The 17,629-nt window shown below is 48.7% G+C and overlaps 1 protein-coding gene across 3 annotated transcripts in view; it reads left to right on the top strand.

Annotated features, from left to right (window-relative positions):
* Positions 1-17,629, top strand: part of LOC135912124 (trypsin-like) — a 339,009-nt gene that overhangs the window by 121,563 nt on the left and 199,817 nt on the right. For all 3 annotated transcript variants that reach the window (XM_070527759.1, XM_065444511.2, XM_065444510.2), the window contains exon 3: positions 16,551-16,725. The gene's annotated coding sequence lies outside the window, so the exon portion shown is untranslated. The remainder of the gene's footprint in view (positions 1-16,550; positions 16,726-17,629) is intronic.

Raw genomic sequence — 17,629 nt, 5'->3', positions numbered from 1 at the left:
TACGCGCCATGCATAAATAGCTGCTGCCGAGCGCAAACGAATAATAACGCTGAACATTAGGTATTTTCTTGACTGAATGCGCTTAATGGCGCTTAATAGCGTTAAATAGGGCTGAATTTAAAGCACTAACTCTGCATGTTTATAAGTTTTTGTGACTGTACATCGCCATCATTGTTGTCAAACAGGCGCTGTCTTTCGCTGACATCAGCTGACATCCACATGGATTAAATGTCTGATGCTATAAATATTTGTAGATTGAATTTTCAGGGTGTTTATAAATAATGTTATTGCACATAGATGTGCGCTTGACCAGTGCTTCGAGCATTGATATGCTTCGTTTAAATTGTAGCGCATATTTTTGTGATTGCTTATAGTTAGGTTACGTTCGGGTGCAGGCAATTTTGACGAACGCTCGACATTTCTGCTTTTGTCTCTTTCACAAGCCCTGTCTTACAGATTATGCGTAGTTTCGTCACACAGAGATTGAGCCACAGTTCCGTAATTGCATGGGTAAAATGTTACTTTAGCTACGCCTTTCTTGCACGCAGCGTTTAGTATTTAGACTATATGAACGGGAAGAACGTTGACCTTTTTCCATGCTTCTGGAACAGCAAGGCCTTTTATCCACGATATGAGTTGAAATATGGCTGAAGGTAATCAGAACTTCACTAGCCTTGCAATCATATATACCTGCAGCACCTTTCTTCCTTTCCAACGTTGTTTTTCTTTGTAAGTGGCCCACCTCTATCACCCTGCAGAAAAAGATAAGTTCTCTTGGATAAAGCATGAATTCAAGTTAATAAACACGTGCATGCGACAGCAATGGGCCTCAACCTCACGGTGATAGTGGACGGCCAGCCCAAAGTGGAGAGAGTGGAAAGAACGCCACTCACAAGCGCAAGCACACTACCACACTACAAACCATCACATGACATTGACAGGTTGCCCTCGCTTTGCAGCGAACTTTCATGCGAATAGCGTACTTACCTACTTCAGGATTTCTGAACCTGCCTGCCTGCCTCTGTCTGTCTGTCTCTGTATGTATGTATGTATGTATGTATGTGTGTGTGTGTGTGTGTGCGTGTGTGCGTGTGTGCGTGTGTGCGTGTGTGTGTGTGTGTGTGTGTGTGTGTGTGTGTGTGTGTGTGTGTGTGTGTGTGTGTGTGTGTGTGTGTGTCCATCCTTTTACAACAGATCGTGATGCATGTTATCTAGCACCTTGGCCTACAAGGTGTTTGCTCCTGGCCATGGTGCCATCGTGAATGTTCCATCATTGCCATTCAAGCTCCTTCATTGTCATCATCCCGCCGTCGTCTCCCATTCCACGCCAACCCGATGGCCAAAGCTAGATGCATAACTAAGGATAACGATGGAATGATGCCGTCGTTGTCATTGCATCCCTGTCAACCCAGCTCTGCAGCCAACTTTCACCAAACCATTTTCGTCATGCCACTGTCCTCACAGAGTCGTCCAGTATTTGTTGGCACACTGGCATTGCGAAGATTCCTTGTTCGTTTTATCGCCGTCACTTCTGCTTCGTCCCCATCAGGGGTGCCCGCGTCAGCAGGCGTTTGGTGTGTTGCGACTCCACGTACCCGAGCACACGAGGGTACGTGGAGGGTACGTAGGTACACGAGGGTACGTAGCCGTGCACGGCTTAGCCGTGTCTGGGCAAAGGAGGATCCTGGGGGTTGAGCTGATATTGGGTGTTTGGGTCTTTAAGGCCCCCCGGTGGAGGCAACCCACCCCTTTGGCCTCTGCTTCACATAGACGGCACCCCCGGACTGACCCACCCGGGGGAAATCAGTAGTTGCCTTTTCCTGTCTCTCTTTCCCTCTAGCCTTCGTCTTTCTTTCACTTTTATCGTTCCTGTCTGATCCCAGCTTCCGCTTACTTCCAATTTTTCCAGGCACTCAATATCATATTTGGTTAGAGTGGTAACGTACAGCTGGCGTTTGCAGGCCATGTTTCACAGGTCCTGCAACGTCTCCTTGTAGGACTCCATGGTGGGTAGCGTTACTGGTGAAATACAATCTCTTATGGCTTTTTCCTTCCGCCCATTACTTGATCGCTCCCTTAAGAGGGGGCGCACCGATGATGTTTTCGCATTTTTTGCCCGTCAAAAAGAAACTTTTCCTCGTTTCCATGTAGTGCACTCCGAAACACCAGACAAACCCGTGCGAAGAATCTCACCATTCCTCGTGTCTAAGTATCTTACCCAAGTTTTTGGTAGAGGTAATAAAGCATCCAGGATGGCAAGCGTCGATCTCCTCTTGGAGCTCCGCAACCAGAAATAATATAGAAAGTTACCCATTCTAGTTTCATTTGGTGACGCCAAAGTAACAGTAACGCCTCATCGTACCATGAATACCACCCGTGGCGTAGTCTCCGATGATGATCTCTTGGAGCTGACTGAGGCTGAGCTCTTGGAGGGTTTCAGTGAGCAGAACGTCATAAACGTTAAGCGAATTAAGATGAGGTGGGATAATAAGGAAATGCAGACCAAAATCTGATACTTTTTGCACAAGTGTTCTGCCCGAATCCATCGAGGCCGGGTATATCATGCTCCGTGTTCGCCCATTGGTTCCTAATCCCTTGCGTTGTTTCAAATGCCATCGTTTCGGTCACAGTTCACAGAGATGTCGATGCCACCAAACCTGTGCGCAATGCAGTGCTCATAAGCACACCTCTGAATCTTGTGAAAACTCTCTCCATTGTGTAAAATGTGAAGGGGAGCACGCTGCATACTCGTGGTCGTGCCCATCCTGGAAACAAGAAAACGGAATTGTGACGATAAAAGTAAAAGAAAACATAACTTTCAAGGAGGCACACAGGCGCGTATCCTACCTGCCCAAGAAAACATTTGCCGAAGTGGCGCGTCAGGGGGCAGCGCCACAAGTCTCCAGCGGCTGTCTGACCTACACCCAGTGAGGCGGCAGTGACGCTATCCGCCCCTCCGGCGGCTGCAGCTAGCACTCCTAAGCCAACCCCGCAGGAGGGGCCATCTACCTCCGGGCAGGTGGTCTTAAAAGCCTCGTCCATCGTGCCGAGGCCTTCACGCCAAACAAAGCGCTCCGAAGAGCGCGTGTCCAACGCCTCGCAAGAGGCGATGGACACATTCACCAGCAAGACGGCGCCACCAGCGCCTAAGGAGCGGCGAGGCACTGTCGATCGCTTCACCAGAGACAAAACTCCCGTCACGGCGCCTGAAAAGGCCAGTGAGCATATCCTCGTGTCTTAAACACACAGCACTAAACACAAATAGCATAATGGATACACAAATACTACAGTGGAATGTACGAGGACTTCTAAATAACCTTGACGACATTAGAGAACTACTACACAAACACAATCCCAAGTTCCTGTGTGTTCAGGAGAAACATATCAAACCTACGAAAACAAATTTTCTTCGCATTTACTTCATCTTCGGAAGAGACCGCGATGAGGCTAACGCCCCTGGCGGAGTAGCAGTAATAGCGGACAAGTCTGTAGCTTGACGACACATCGCCCTTCAGACCACCCTTGAGACAGTGGCGATTCGGGCCATTCGTTTTAATAAATAAATCACTGTCTGTTCTATTTATATACCCCCGAAGCATCATCTAAAAAACAGACTTTTACAGACTTATTATCCAACTTCCCGAACCTTACATACTCGTGGGAGATTTTAATGCTCGCCACACGATGTGGGGAGACTAACGATGCGACGCGAGAGGTCGAATAGTAGAAAACGTTTTAGTAAACACGGAAACATGCCTTTTCTATAAAAACGAACCGACGTATAATATGTATCACGATTCACATTCTTCGATAGACCTATCTATTGGCTCCGCAGATTTTTTCCCTTACCTAGAGTGGAGTGTTATTAAAAATCCATACGGAAGTTACCATTTTCCGATACTTCTAAACTTAATTGAAGAGCATCAATGCGCTTCATACACGCCTCGGTGGAAGCTAGCTTCTGCCTACTGGGAGCATCTTAAGGAATTCACCTACCTATCACGAGATTTTATCACCGATTTTAGTATTGACGTATTTCACCGCTTTTATCATCGAGGCAGCGAATAATTTCATACCACAATCAACGACTACCTCATCCAAAAGACGAGTTCCATGGTGGAATGAGGAATGCAAGGAGGTGCGGAAAGAAACAAAATAAAGCGTGGGGCATACTGCACCGACACCCCACTGCAGAAAATGTGATAGAATATAGAAACATTAAATCGCATGGAAGGCGGACACGAAGGCAAGCAAATCAGACAAGCTGGGAGAGATTCTTGTCCGGTATAATTCCTGCACACAGGAGGCAAAAGTATGGAACGGGCTGAGGAGACTAAAGGGAACACAATTTCAGCAATTGCACCTTGTTGATAAAGAAGGAAACAAGTTGGAAGACCAGACTGATGCTCTTGGTGAACAATTAGAGCGCGTGTCTAGCTCCACTCAGTATTCGGAGAAGTTTCTTAAACATAAAGCAATAGAAGAACTTAAGCCACTGAATCGGAAATTCATCCCAAACGATCCTTATAACCATCATTTTACGATTGCGGAACTTAAAGCTTCCTTGTCACTATGTCGGAGCTCTGCACCGGGCCCCGATAGAATCGTGTGATATCCCTAAACACCTAAACTCCTGCACAAAATCACGCTACTTACACTTCTCAATACTATCTGGGCTGCTGGTTATCTCCCATCAAAGTGGAAGGAGGCTATTGTGATCCCTGTTTTGAAGCATGGTAAAGACACTTCATTGCTCACTAGCTACCGTCCCATAGCACTTACAAGCTGCCTCTGTAAGCTTTTTGAAAAAAATGATCAATCGCCGTCTCATATATCTACTAGAGTCCAGTAAAATGTTTGACCCATTTCAATGTGGTTTTGGGGAAGGGCGATCTACAACCGACAATCTCGTGCGTGTCGAAGCGAGCATTCGCGATGCCTTTGTGCACAAGCAATCTTTTCTATCTGTATTTCTCGATATGGAAAAAGCGTACGACACAACCTGGCGGTACGGAATCCTGCGCGACCTTTCGGCGCTGGGCATTCGCGGCAATATGTTAGCTACTATAGAGAGCTACCTAGAGAACCGTACATTTCGGGTGAAAATAGGTACATTCATTCAGGAAACTGGGGTACCCCGGGGTGGAGTACTCAGCTGCACGCTCTTTATCGTAAAGACGAACACGCTTCGGGCATCATTACCAACAGCAATTTTTTATTCCATTTACGTAGACGATATATAAATAGGTTTCAAATCCTGCAACTTCACAGTCTGCGAGAGACAGGTACAGCAGGCCCAAAACAAGGTGTCCATGTGGACAGCCCAAAATGGGTTTAAAATCAACCCCCACAAAAGCTCCTGTGTTCTCTTCACAAGAAAGAGAGGCCTGGTCCCAGATCCTTTTCTAAAACTGGGCGGACAACAAATCACTTTTTACAAAAAGCACAAATTTCTAGGTGATATACTTGACTCCAAGCGTACATTCATTTCACACATAACATGTCTAAAAACAAAATGTCTAAAAACAATAAACCTACTTAAAATCCTATCCCGCACAACATGGTGTAGCGACAGGAAGTGCCTGTTGAATCTTTAAAGGAGCCTAGTTCGATCACGAATAGACTATGGTGCCGTAGTATATCACTGTGCCGCCCCGAGCGCACTAAAGATGTTGGACCTCGCACACCATCTGGGAATCCGCCCTGCCACTGGCGCATTTACAACAAGCCCTCTTGAAAGTTTGTATGTCGAGTCCGATGAGTGGTCACTCCATTTTCAGAGAACATACATCAACTTTAACTATTTTCTGAAAGTGCGCTGTAATAAGGAACATCCCTGTTTCCCAACCGTTGAAGACTTGACGTGTGAAACACTTTATCGTAATAGACACTCTATGAGATTACCTTTCTCACTACATGCAAGAGAACTTGGCGAAGAAATGGACGTTCCATTTCTCGAACATCGCCTAAAGCCTGCAGTAAAGCTATTACCGCCCTGGCAGTGGCAGGTCATAGAATATGACGTATCCTTTGCAACGGTCACAAAACACGCTCCTGAGCTTGAAATTGCCATGCATTTCCGTGAGCTTCATTTGAAGTACTCCTGCTCCAAGTTTTACACAGACGCATAAAAATCACATGATGGCGTATCCTACGCTGCTGTTGGTCTCTCTTTTACTGAATCTGACATGTTGAACCCTATAACAATTATCTTCACTGCAGAAGTCTACGCAGTACTGTGTGCAATAAAACATACAAAGAAACTGAAACTCGACAAAGCCATCATATTCACAGACTTGTTAAGTCTTGTAAAAACACTCATTTTTTTTTCAAAAGCATAGGAATCCTGTCTTCAGTGAACTCTACTCACTCTTATGTAACATTCACTTATCACATAGGCATCTAGTAATATGCTGGGTTCCTGGCCAAAGAGGAATTGAGGGAAATGTCCTTGCCTACGAGATCGCCAAATCAATAGCATCGCAAGGCATTCGTTCTGCTGCTGTCCCTGCACAGAAATGAAGCCTTTCCTAAGAAACAAACTCCGAAGCCACTGGCAACGCTTGTGGGACGCAGAAAAAAGTAATACGCTTCACCTAATTAGGCCGAAGTTAGGTTCCTGGCACCCAACTACGAAAATATGAAGAACCGATGTCCTGTTCACTAGATTGAGAATAGGATACACATTTGGCACTCACAACTTTCTCTTGACCGGTAACGAGCCTCCAACCTGTGGTAGATGTGGCGACTGGTTGACGGTCCAACATGTCTTCCTAGAGTACCGGGAAACCGAAAGAGACAGGAAGAAACATTTCCCTTTTGCATACCGCCTTTGTGTTCCCCTGCATCCGCCTATATTCCTTGGTGACGAACCGCTTTTTAAGACCAAAGCAGTCCTCGCCTTTTTTAAAGATGTTGGGCTCCATGTCACAAGCTCATTAATTTCGTAGCGCATCCTCTCTCCAGAGGATGCTCCTACGATAGTTTTCTTTGTAAATCACATGCCTCTGAGCCCTTGGCTTTCAAGGGCTCTGATGAGGCAGTAGTGCTCTATACAGTTTTAGCACCTCACAGACTTTATATATTGCATAATTCTTTCTTTACCAGTGAAACTACATTTCTATATTTCACAAACAGTTCATTGAAAACCCACCGTGTGTATGCCGCCCTTTGGCCATAAAACACCATACATCACCATCATTGTGCATAACGGCCCAGTCAGAGCACAGGGCTGCTGTGCTCGACATCCGAGGTTCGATTTCTCCATCGATCAAATATTATTAAGGAGAAATCCTGGAGTGGCACATACTCCATATGGTCTGGAAAAGGTGGCGTCCGGTACAGAATGACATGTGAGCTTGCCTCGCGCAAACATGCACTCATGTCATTGCACCCGCGTTCGTCGTCATCTTCTTCCACAGCTGGCTCTGATGCCTCACGTCATGCCAAAAAAAGAAAAAAATAAGGGAAACTTAAGGTAAATTCAGGTACCTAAAACCCACGAACTTCGGTGAGAGTCGAACTCTCAAGCTTATGTGGAAGTCGAACCCAAGACGTTTGGTGCTAAGGTGAAGTTAATTAGTACACTGTTAACTAAGATAGCGTCAATTAGGGCACTCGAACGCATGACCTTTGGTAGAGTATATCAGGTAGTAAGTAAACTCATTCGAATGAGAATCCAAATTAATTTAATGAATTATCACAAGCCCGCACTCTATTTGGCGTATGCTAAAGTGACTGTCAAGTTGTTTCCGTATTTTTTTTTTCAGTTTGCGCGGGGCTGTATAAAGAGGCTTCACACAGACAGAGGCGAAATGCAGGTTGATAGGCTGGTAGTTCTCTGGCTCTAAAATAAGCGTGGACGCTAACTGTGTTCTTGATTACTTGCGTCGTTCCATGATACTCGCACTACTTTCTGTAAAAATACTATCATATATGAATAAAGCACCACTGAAAATAAGATATTCCTAACCTGTCTGGAACCCTCGCACTTACTCAAAACCCTACAGCTATATTTATTGGTAATGGGTATTTCTACTACAACAGTAGATCCTTGTAGATAATCTTTCATCACCTAGATATAAGACACAAAATTTGCAAGACCCTTCTTTCTTGTATTGCAAGTTCCTCCTCTCTTAACTCTGCAATTTCGCCTCTACATCGCGACTGTGTAATCGCCCATCCATCCTAAGAACACGAGATCTATGTATATGCCACCCGTACTTTCTTGTACCCAAAGTAATTCTTCCTTCAGACGGCGGGGACTGTGCGTCTGAACATTGTTCGTCTGAACAGTGTGCTTCATAAATAATTCGGGCACAATCTACCACCTACGTGCTCTACGCTTTCGTGGAAGTGTAGATATTTACCATGCAAGTGCCTTTCGTGCTCGTACGTGTGCAAATGTATGTGTGCATGTTTGCTTCCTGATGTAATAAGGCGAAGCTTTCACCACCTACCATTCCATGGTTTGGCCTGGGTCGGTTCGCGGTGGTATGACGCTCGTTCGCTTTGTGGGCAGGTTGGTCCCTGGTTGAGTTCTCCCCCAATATATTTAGCCTAAGACAGATCAAACGAGGTCCGCTGCAGGGATTCCAACGTCAGCCCACCGGCGCTGCAGCCCCACGCTCTAGCCATTAGGCTAGCACCGCACATGACGTTCCCTCCTGCCAATACCAGTTAACTCTTTCGGAAGGCCGCCACTTGTTGAGTACGTTGATTTACCGTACTGTGGGCGCGACGGGGAATGGAGAAGAAGCGGGCGTAGATATAGTTCCACCTGTTATAGATGTTTGATTTATTCGGCATCGTAATGATGATTATAACGGTTTCCATACCATGGCGCATGTGCACAATAGAGTGTCGAAGCGTGTCCGCCCGCTGGTAATGACGATGGTGTCAATACTCTAGCGCCTACAAAGAGCCACCTAGTTGTCACTATGTGGCTCTTTGAGATGCTCGATCTCAAATTTGGCACTTACATACAACAAGGTATCGGCCAAAATTGTGTCTGCGTGTTGATACTGATTGTGATGATTTGCCATACAATGGTGCATGCTTAATACGCTGGCAGTACAACATCGCATGCCCAGAATAGGAGATTGGACAAAATGTTGGTGGTACATACCACAACGGCAGTCTCATTCAGATGTCACCCGCTTATTCATAGTGATTTACATACCCTGGCATACGACCACAGTGACGGATCGGCCAAGAAGCGTCTCCACATGTTCACTGTGGTGAAAATTTTCCGCACAACAAGTGATTGGCCAGAAAGCGGGAAGTGCCCAACGTCCCACACACTACGTCTTTGGGGTGATAACTGCGGGTTAATGATGATTATTATTTTCATTCTATATGAACATGCCCACAATGGGGATCGGGCACGAAGCGCCTTGACTAGTTAATGATGATGGTCATTGGCACATACCTATTGAACCGACGATGGGCAAAGGAGCGGCCAGTACATTTATTTAAAGAAGAAGATATGAGAAAGTAAAAGGCAACATAATGTTTGTCACACAACTTAGTGGAAAAGTTAGACAATTTTATTAACCGCTTCACGAAAGCTTCGCATCACGTACGCTTCAACGTGTGCGTTGCATCTACTTACTTTTTTTTCTCTCGCGACACAAGTTGTAAGCATGGCGGGATGCGAACGCATATTTTTTAACGTACCGAAATTCTTGTGACTTTATGAGTATCTCTGTATGGGAAAACAACACACGTAAGCTTTTCTAACAACGCATATACAAATAAAGAAGATATATTCTGGGAACGACGCCGTCCCTCACTCAGCGCCAGGAGGCCCCAGTGCTGGCCGGCCGCGCCTCAAGAGCTCCCATATGAGCCTCAAACCACCACTCGCACTCACGAGTCACTTTTTCCGACACTTTGATTGCTTGCTCCGATGCGTTCCGAGTGCTCAGAGACGATGATGCTTGTGGTGGAGCATTCAACGTCCTAGTCCCCAAGGTTTCTTCAGGAACCCGAAGGCGCTAAGCCTGGCTGGCTTCCCGGGCGTACGGTTCGCGAAGATGCGCCAGAATATGTTGTGCGACCTCCCAGTTGTCGAGGTCTTGCAGGAACCAGAAGGCGCTAAGTCATTCGCGGAGGCACAGCTGGTCAGGTCTGGTTACCCGACCTCGTTCTGGGGAGTGCGCGCAGCAGGTAGCCTGAAGGTGCAGTCGCATGGTTACTGTCATGCCATCGCACAGAGTGCCAGCCACTACAGGTGCGCAGGTAACACGATCGGAATACTACAGGCTATCACGGTTGTTGCTCGAAGAGTGCTGCTTCCACTGCAGTTGGCAACTTGCCTCTAGTACCCGCAATTTCACTGGAACACCGGGAACCACAAGCCAGGTCCTCTCGAGCCTACTGTGTGGAAGTCCTCCGTACGAACGTTCTGTCATCACCGAGGGACGCATCAACTCACGCAGGCGATGTCGACGTCATCGCGTTGACGTCAACCACGCCGGCGGCGTCCATCTCCAATGACGGCGCCGAGAGCTGCAGCAGCACACAGCAGGCCACGACGCGCCCAAGTTCCACAACAGACCGGATGACGGTGAGAGATCAGGAGGCAGCGAAAACGCTTCTCAGTAAACGCCAGAGCTGCAGCTCGCACCGCGGAGATGGTAACACACCAGGTCGGGCAGGCGTCGCTGCTGGCCATGGAAACGGGCGCCCGCCTTCCCCACGATCATTTTCCCTCCCGGAGCGCAGCCGGGGCCCCACGGTGTGGGCGCCAATGTCGGAACGGCGCGGTCCCTTAGTCCACGCCAGCGGTCCCAAGTTCTGGCCGGCAGCGCCCCAAGAGCACCCAGCTGAGCCTCGAACCACCGCTCGTGCTCACGAGTCACTTTTCCCCCTACTTCGACTGCTGCCTCCGATGCCGGAGTTCCGATGGTGGTGATTTCAGAGTTACGTAGTTATATAGGTGTGAGCAGATATATATATATATATATATATATATATATATATATATATATATATATATATATATATTTATATATATTGATACGGGGAAGTGAAGGAAGAAGTTGAATTGGACGAGAGGAAGACGAAGTCTGGCACTTGCCTGAACGTCATTAACCTCAGTTGTAAATATACATTATTTTACATTCGTGGGCCTGTTTTCTTCCTGCAACATTTTGGTGGAGGTGCGGGGTACAATCACGGAACTTCGCAGCGGACGTCATCTACCTGCCACGACAACGGCAAATCAACCGGCACAAGCGACAATGCCTGAGCAGCCCGTGCCAACGGTCATCCTCACTCACCCGCGGGACCCAGGGACATTTTGTGACACGGACAACGCCGACGTCGAGGACTGGCTTACGATGTACGAGCAAGTGTGCAACAACAACAGGTGGGATCCAACAATGATGCTCCCAAACGTGATATTTTATCTAAGAAGAACTGCGAAGCAATGGTACGACACACACGAAGCTGACCTAACGAGCTGGGATGTCTGCAAAGAAAAAATGCGAGACCTGTTTTGCAGACCTGTCGGTCGTCAGCTGGCAGCAAAAAAAGAACTTGCGTGCCGCGCTCAGACGTCCACAGAATCCTGTGTCATGTACATACAGGATGTGCTGGCCCTCTGTCGCAAGGCTGATGACAACATGACCGAGGCAGACAAGATTGGTCACATACTTAAAGGTATTGCAGACGATGCCTTCAATCTCCTAATGTGTAAGGATTGTGCCACTGTGGATGCGATTGTAAAGGAGTGCCGGCGCTTCGATCAAGCGAAGGGCCGCCGCGTTGCTCAAACATTCGACCGGCTGCCCAATACCGCCGCGACATCTTCTTGCGAAGACCCGCCGCGGTTCGTTCAGCCCGCAGGACCGGAAGATATCACACGCATCGTTCGCCGTGAGCTTGAGGCCATGGCTCCGGCTCCAGTTCGTCCCGACTGTCGGGAAAGCGTGCTCGCTATCACCCTTATAAAAGAGGTCATTCGGGAGGAAATAGCAAGTTTGGGCATTCCATCTCTTCGCTCGGTCCGCCATACAAACACTTACCACATTTCTCCGGCCGCTCGCTCCCAGACGCAAAGCTTTCCGTCACGCCGTCGCAACCCAGCTGACTGGCGCACAGCGGATGATAAACCCATCTGCTTTAATTGTTCCGGTATTGGACACATCGCCCGTCATTGCCGTAACCATTGGTCGTCGCCTCCTCGGTGGTCGTCTCCGAGTCACTACCGCCAAGTACCAGACAATCATACTTTCTCGCCCTATACGCAGTCTAGGAACATCAACGCCGACAGTGCTCCACCCAGATCTAGCCGCTCCCCGTCGCCGCAAGGTCATAGGTCCCGTTCGCCTCTCGTTCCCCGCTCTTCGTCCCCTTCTGCAACCTGTCGCTTCGCTTCGGCAAACTAGGCGGTGCAGCTCCCGGAGGTGAAGCTGCATCTACGACCCGGCCCACAAATCCTCTGTTGACCCTGCCTACATGTGGAAACCCACTGGACATTGAAGTTTATTGTGTTCCTGTTAGATCTCTCGTTGATACAGCGCAGCTTTCAGTTATGAGCGCTGGTCTCCGCCGAAGGCTCAAGAAGGTTCTGACACCCGCCGTACTGGGCACTGTGCGAGTCGCCGATGGGAGTACTTCACCTGTCCTTGGAATGGGCACCGCACGTGTGACCATTGGGGACCATTATACAGTTGTTCTATTTATCATCCTTGAACACTGTCCCTACGACCTAATTCTCGGCCTCGACTTCCTTTCCAAACACTCTGCCCAAATTGACTGCTGCACAGGCGTTGTACAGTTGGATCTGCCGCTTCCTGCCGACGCAACAACTTGCGCTTCACACCGCTTATGTTCAGCTGAGTTTGCAAGGCTGTCTCCACAAGCGGCTACAAATGTCCTCCTGACGTCCTGTCCTCCCGTACCTGATGGCGAGTACGTCGTGGCGCCGCTTACTGACGTGGTTTTGTCACGCAATATCGCCCTACCGAGCACCTTAGTCCGGATCCGCGAAAACTGCGCTCGCGTGCCCATCCTCAATTTTGGATTTTCGTCGCATGTGCTGCCACTCGGTATCGCCATAGCGCATATCACTCCTTTGGAAGAATTTGAGGTTTCTTCTTTGACCTCTGAATCCTTCCTCAGTACCAACGGACCTTTGTCACCCACTCCTCGGTCCTCGACGCCTACGGACGATGTTTTTCAGATGATCGCCCCAGACCTTCCTTCCGAGCAAACAGCAGCTCTTCTTCACCTCCTGTCATCTTATCGGGACATGTTTGACTTGGACGCCCGTCCACTTGGTCAGACATCTCTTGTCACGCATCGCATCAACACCGGTGACGCCAGCCCCATTCATAGGCGGCCATATCGTGTCTCCGCAACAGAAAAGGCCATCATACAAAAAGAGGTAGACAGGATGATGGACAAGGACTTTATTGAGCCTTCAAGTAGCCCGTGGGCATCACCAGTTGTCTTAGTAAAGAAGAAAGACAACTCGTGGCGCTTCTGCGTTGACTACCGTCACCTCAACAGAATAACAAAGAAGGATGTTTATCCCCTGCCTCGCATTGATGACGCTCTTGACTGCCTTCACGGATCCCAATATTTTTCATCAATTGACCTCCGCTCCGGCTATTGGCAGATTAGCGTCGATGAGATGGACCACGAGAAAACCGCCTTCGTTACTCCGGATGTTCTGTCCCAATTTAATGTCATGCCCTTTGGATTATGCAATGCGCGAGCTACATTCGAGCGCATGATGGACTCTCTCTTGCGCGGCTTGAAGTGGTCTACATGCCTCTGTTACCTCGACGATGTGATTGTGTTTCCGCCGAACTTTGAGAGCCATCTGCAGCGTCTCACAACCATACTCTGCGTGTTTCGCAGGGCTGGCCTTCAGCTAAACTCCTCCAAGTGCCATTTCGGTCGCCGTGAAATTAACATGCTCGGCCATCTCGTAAACGCCGCCGGAATCCAACCTGATCCACAGAAAGTTCACGCCGTGCAAGATTTTCCTATACCTTGTTCAACCAACGATGTCCGTAGTTTTCTGGGCTCATGCTCTTATTTCCGGCGTTTTGTGAAACATTTCGCTGACATAGCTCAACCTCTCGCTGACCTTCTTAAGACAGACGTCAATTTCTCTTGGGCACCACTGCAGGAGAAAGCTTTCTCCTCCCTGATTGAGCGGCTTACAACTTCCCCAATTCTGCCACACTTTCACCCTTCTGCACCCACTGAAGTACGAACGGACGCGAGTGGTCATGGCATCGGCGCTGTCCTCGCTCAGCGTCAGCAGGGCCAAGAACGTGTCATCGCTTACGCTAGCCGCCTTCTTTCCACGCCTGAGCGAAATTACTCCATTACTGAGAGAGAATGTCTAGCGGTCGTATGGGCGGTCGCGAAATTTCGGCCGTACCTTTTCGGTCGGAGCTTCTGCGTTGTCACCGATCATCACGCCCTCTGCTGGCTCTCCTCTTTGAAGGACCCCACTGGACGACTTGCACGTTGGGCCTTGCGTCTACAAGAGTATACATTTCCTATTATGTATAAGTCAGGGTGCCTGCATAAAGACGCTGACTGCCTGTCCCGCAATCCAGTGGATCCACCGGACGATACTGATGCAGACTCGGATATCAGTTTTCTATCCCTCTCCAGCTTCCTCCATATTGGCGACGAGCAGCGCAAAGATCCTGTTCTTCGAACGCTTATGGAACGCCTAAGCTCCTCGCCCAATGACCCGTCCCTCCTGATGTTCACCTTCCGCGATGGAACTTTATACCGTCGTAGCGTTCGTTCTGACGGCCCGGAGCTCCTTCTAGTCGTTCCCAAGCACCTTCCACTAGCCGTGCTCCAGCAACTTCACGACGCTCCTACTGCTGGACATCTGGGCATCACTCGAACATACGACCGCCTGCGGCGACGCTTCTTCTGGCCCGGCATTTATCGCTCTGTGCGCCATCATGTCACCTCTTTCGACCTGTGTCAGCGCCGGAAGACGCCTGCTATGCCTCCCGCTGGTTTGCTGCAACCAATTGACACCCCTACAGAGCCCTTCTTCCGTGTGGGCCTAGACCTCCTTGGCCCCTTTCCAATTTCCATCAACGGAAACAAATGGATTGCTGTAGCAACCGATTACGCCACGAGATATGCCATCGCACGAGCGCTACCAACCAGCTGCGCTACAGATGTCGCCGACTTCTTACTATACGACATCATCCTGCACCACGGCGCCCCTCACCAGTTGCTGACGGATCGCGGCCACTACTTTCTATCGAAGGTCGTCGATGATCTGCTCCACTCCTGTTCCACACAACACCAGATTGCTACCGCGTACCACCTCAAACGAATGGCCTCACTGAGCGACTCAACCGCACGCTAACTGGAATGCTGGCCATGTACGTTTCCGCCGGTCATCGCGACTGGGACGTCGGTTTACCATACATCACTTTCGCGTACAACTCGTCCCGTCATGATACTGCCGGATTTTCACCATTTTACCTGTTGTATGGCCGCGACCCCACCTTGCCCTTTGAGACGTTGCTACCTTCCGCAGTACAATCATCCAGCACTGATTACGCTCGCGATGCTATTGAGTTAGCCGCCCAGGCCCGAGAAGTCGCCCGTCATCGCCTCCCAGTCTCGCAAGCTTCTCAAAAGCGGCGCTACGACCTTCGGCACCGAGACTCCCATTTTTCACCTGGTTTCCTTGTCCTTCTCTGGACGCCTTCACGTCGCGTCGGCTTGTCCGAAAAACTACTTTCCCGTTATTCTGGACCGTACCAAATCTTACGCCAACTGTCCGACGTAACATACGAGATCGCCCCAGTCGGTCAGCCTTCAGTGCATTCCAACGTCACCAGCGATGTTGTTCACGTCGCCAGGCTGAAGCCCTATGTCCCCCCATTAAGTGAGGCTCCATAACTTGCACGGGGACGGAGCTACACCGCCGGGAGGGTGATCTTACGGTGAAGTGAAGGACGAAGTTGGATTGGACGAGAGGAAGATGAAGTCTGGCACTTGCCTGAACGCCATTAACCGCAGTTGTGAATATACATTATTTTACATTCGTGGGCCTGCTTTCTTCCTGCAACAATATATATATATATATATATATATATATATATATATATATATATATTTAGCTCCGGCTATTTGCCGCTATAAGTGCCACTGTTAAAACGAAATTCGTCTGTGTTGGTCTGGGACGCGACATAGCCTCATGGAGAGATTACCGCAAAGTAAGGGCACATTAAGCGAACTTGAGCAAAGTTGGCCTTTATATGAAAATGAGATGACATGTTTCTTGAATCTGACATAGGTTGCTCGATAAGTTACTTTGTAGCTCTAATATACCTGCCTTATTGTTTATTGTTACAGAGGCCGTAACCAGGCTGATGACAATGATGATAGTTTATCTCTAGACCTATAGAAATTCCCTTTTGTTTCTTTCAATATTACCTGTCTTTAAATACTGAAGGATGAGAACGGTATCCAAGTATTTGAGGAAGACCATCTCCGAATAGTAAAGTCACTAACATTTCTTAAACATTTCTGTGCAGGGGGAAGCACAAAGTCCATGAGGAGTCCTTCTGGTAAAAATTCGACAGCCACCCAGTGTGTGAAAGCGGATGACCAGCGAAGCTGATCAACCGGCGTTGAGCTTCGGATGATGCACCGGCACACGCGGGTACACGTAACCGTTCGTCATCGAGATACATGGAACCGTCCCTCTAGGTGAGCCTGTCTACACGCCTTGTACTGAACAGAGTCACGTTACCATTTATCAGCACTTTCTTACAACTGCCGCCTACTTGAAACTCCCCAACGTTCTCGCCGAGAAAGCACCGCGTTAGCACATCCACCACGGTCTGTCGTCGCTCTTCGGACTCCATTCCGCTCATCTCTGAGAGGTCGTTATCTAACCAGAGATGATCAGATAATTGGCAGGCCGAGCCCAAGTTGCGATCGCGAAAGCCTCTTTGGAACCTTCCCTAGGCGTCGTCGTATCGCGGCACCATAACCTCGTGGCATCACCGTCTCTTCACGGCATTCTCAGCATCGCAGTATACGTCGACAGCTCTTATTCGTCGATTACGTACGACATCGCGGGCAAGCTCATGTTCTCGGGCCGGCTAATTGGAACAACGTCGACGGTCTCTGCCGTGCCGCTGCTCTCGCTGTCGATCCTCGTGAATACGCTGCTATTCAGGCGTACGAATCATGCGTTTCCTTCCTTTAGCAACGGTGGGGGGAAATGGTACCAAAAATTTCCTTTGGTCGCCTTATCATTCGCACACTACTTCAAGCACTACGTCAAACATTCACATAGACTTAGCTGCGACGCAGTGCCGTTTTCGATAAAGGTGGCCGTCAAACCAAGCTTCGCCGCGAGCTGCGATACGTATTTGTTTTGGTTGTTGGCTCTTTGACCCTTACTTTTTAAGGGAGAGGTTTCAGGGGAGAGCTATCGCGTGCAAACGCCATGAAATTCCGTGTCCTAGCAAAACGCAACTTCACTGTAACAAGAAATATAACAGCGTTGGCTGTATCGAGACGAAACAGCAGTGGTGTACATGAAACCCTTTTTGTGCTGCAGACAATGTTTGGGCAGTGTGCTACAGGGATCACGTTCACGCAA

This window comes from Dermacentor albipictus, chromosome 10 (assembly GCF_038994185.2).
Source record: "Dermacentor albipictus isolate Rhodes 1998 colony chromosome 10, USDA_Dalb.pri_finalv2, whole genome shotgun sequence".
NCBI classification, from domain to species: domain Eukaryota; kingdom Metazoa; phylum Arthropoda; class Arachnida; order Ixodida; family Ixodidae; genus Dermacentor; species Dermacentor albipictus.
This window is presented reverse-complemented; position numbering and strand designations above follow the sequence as displayed.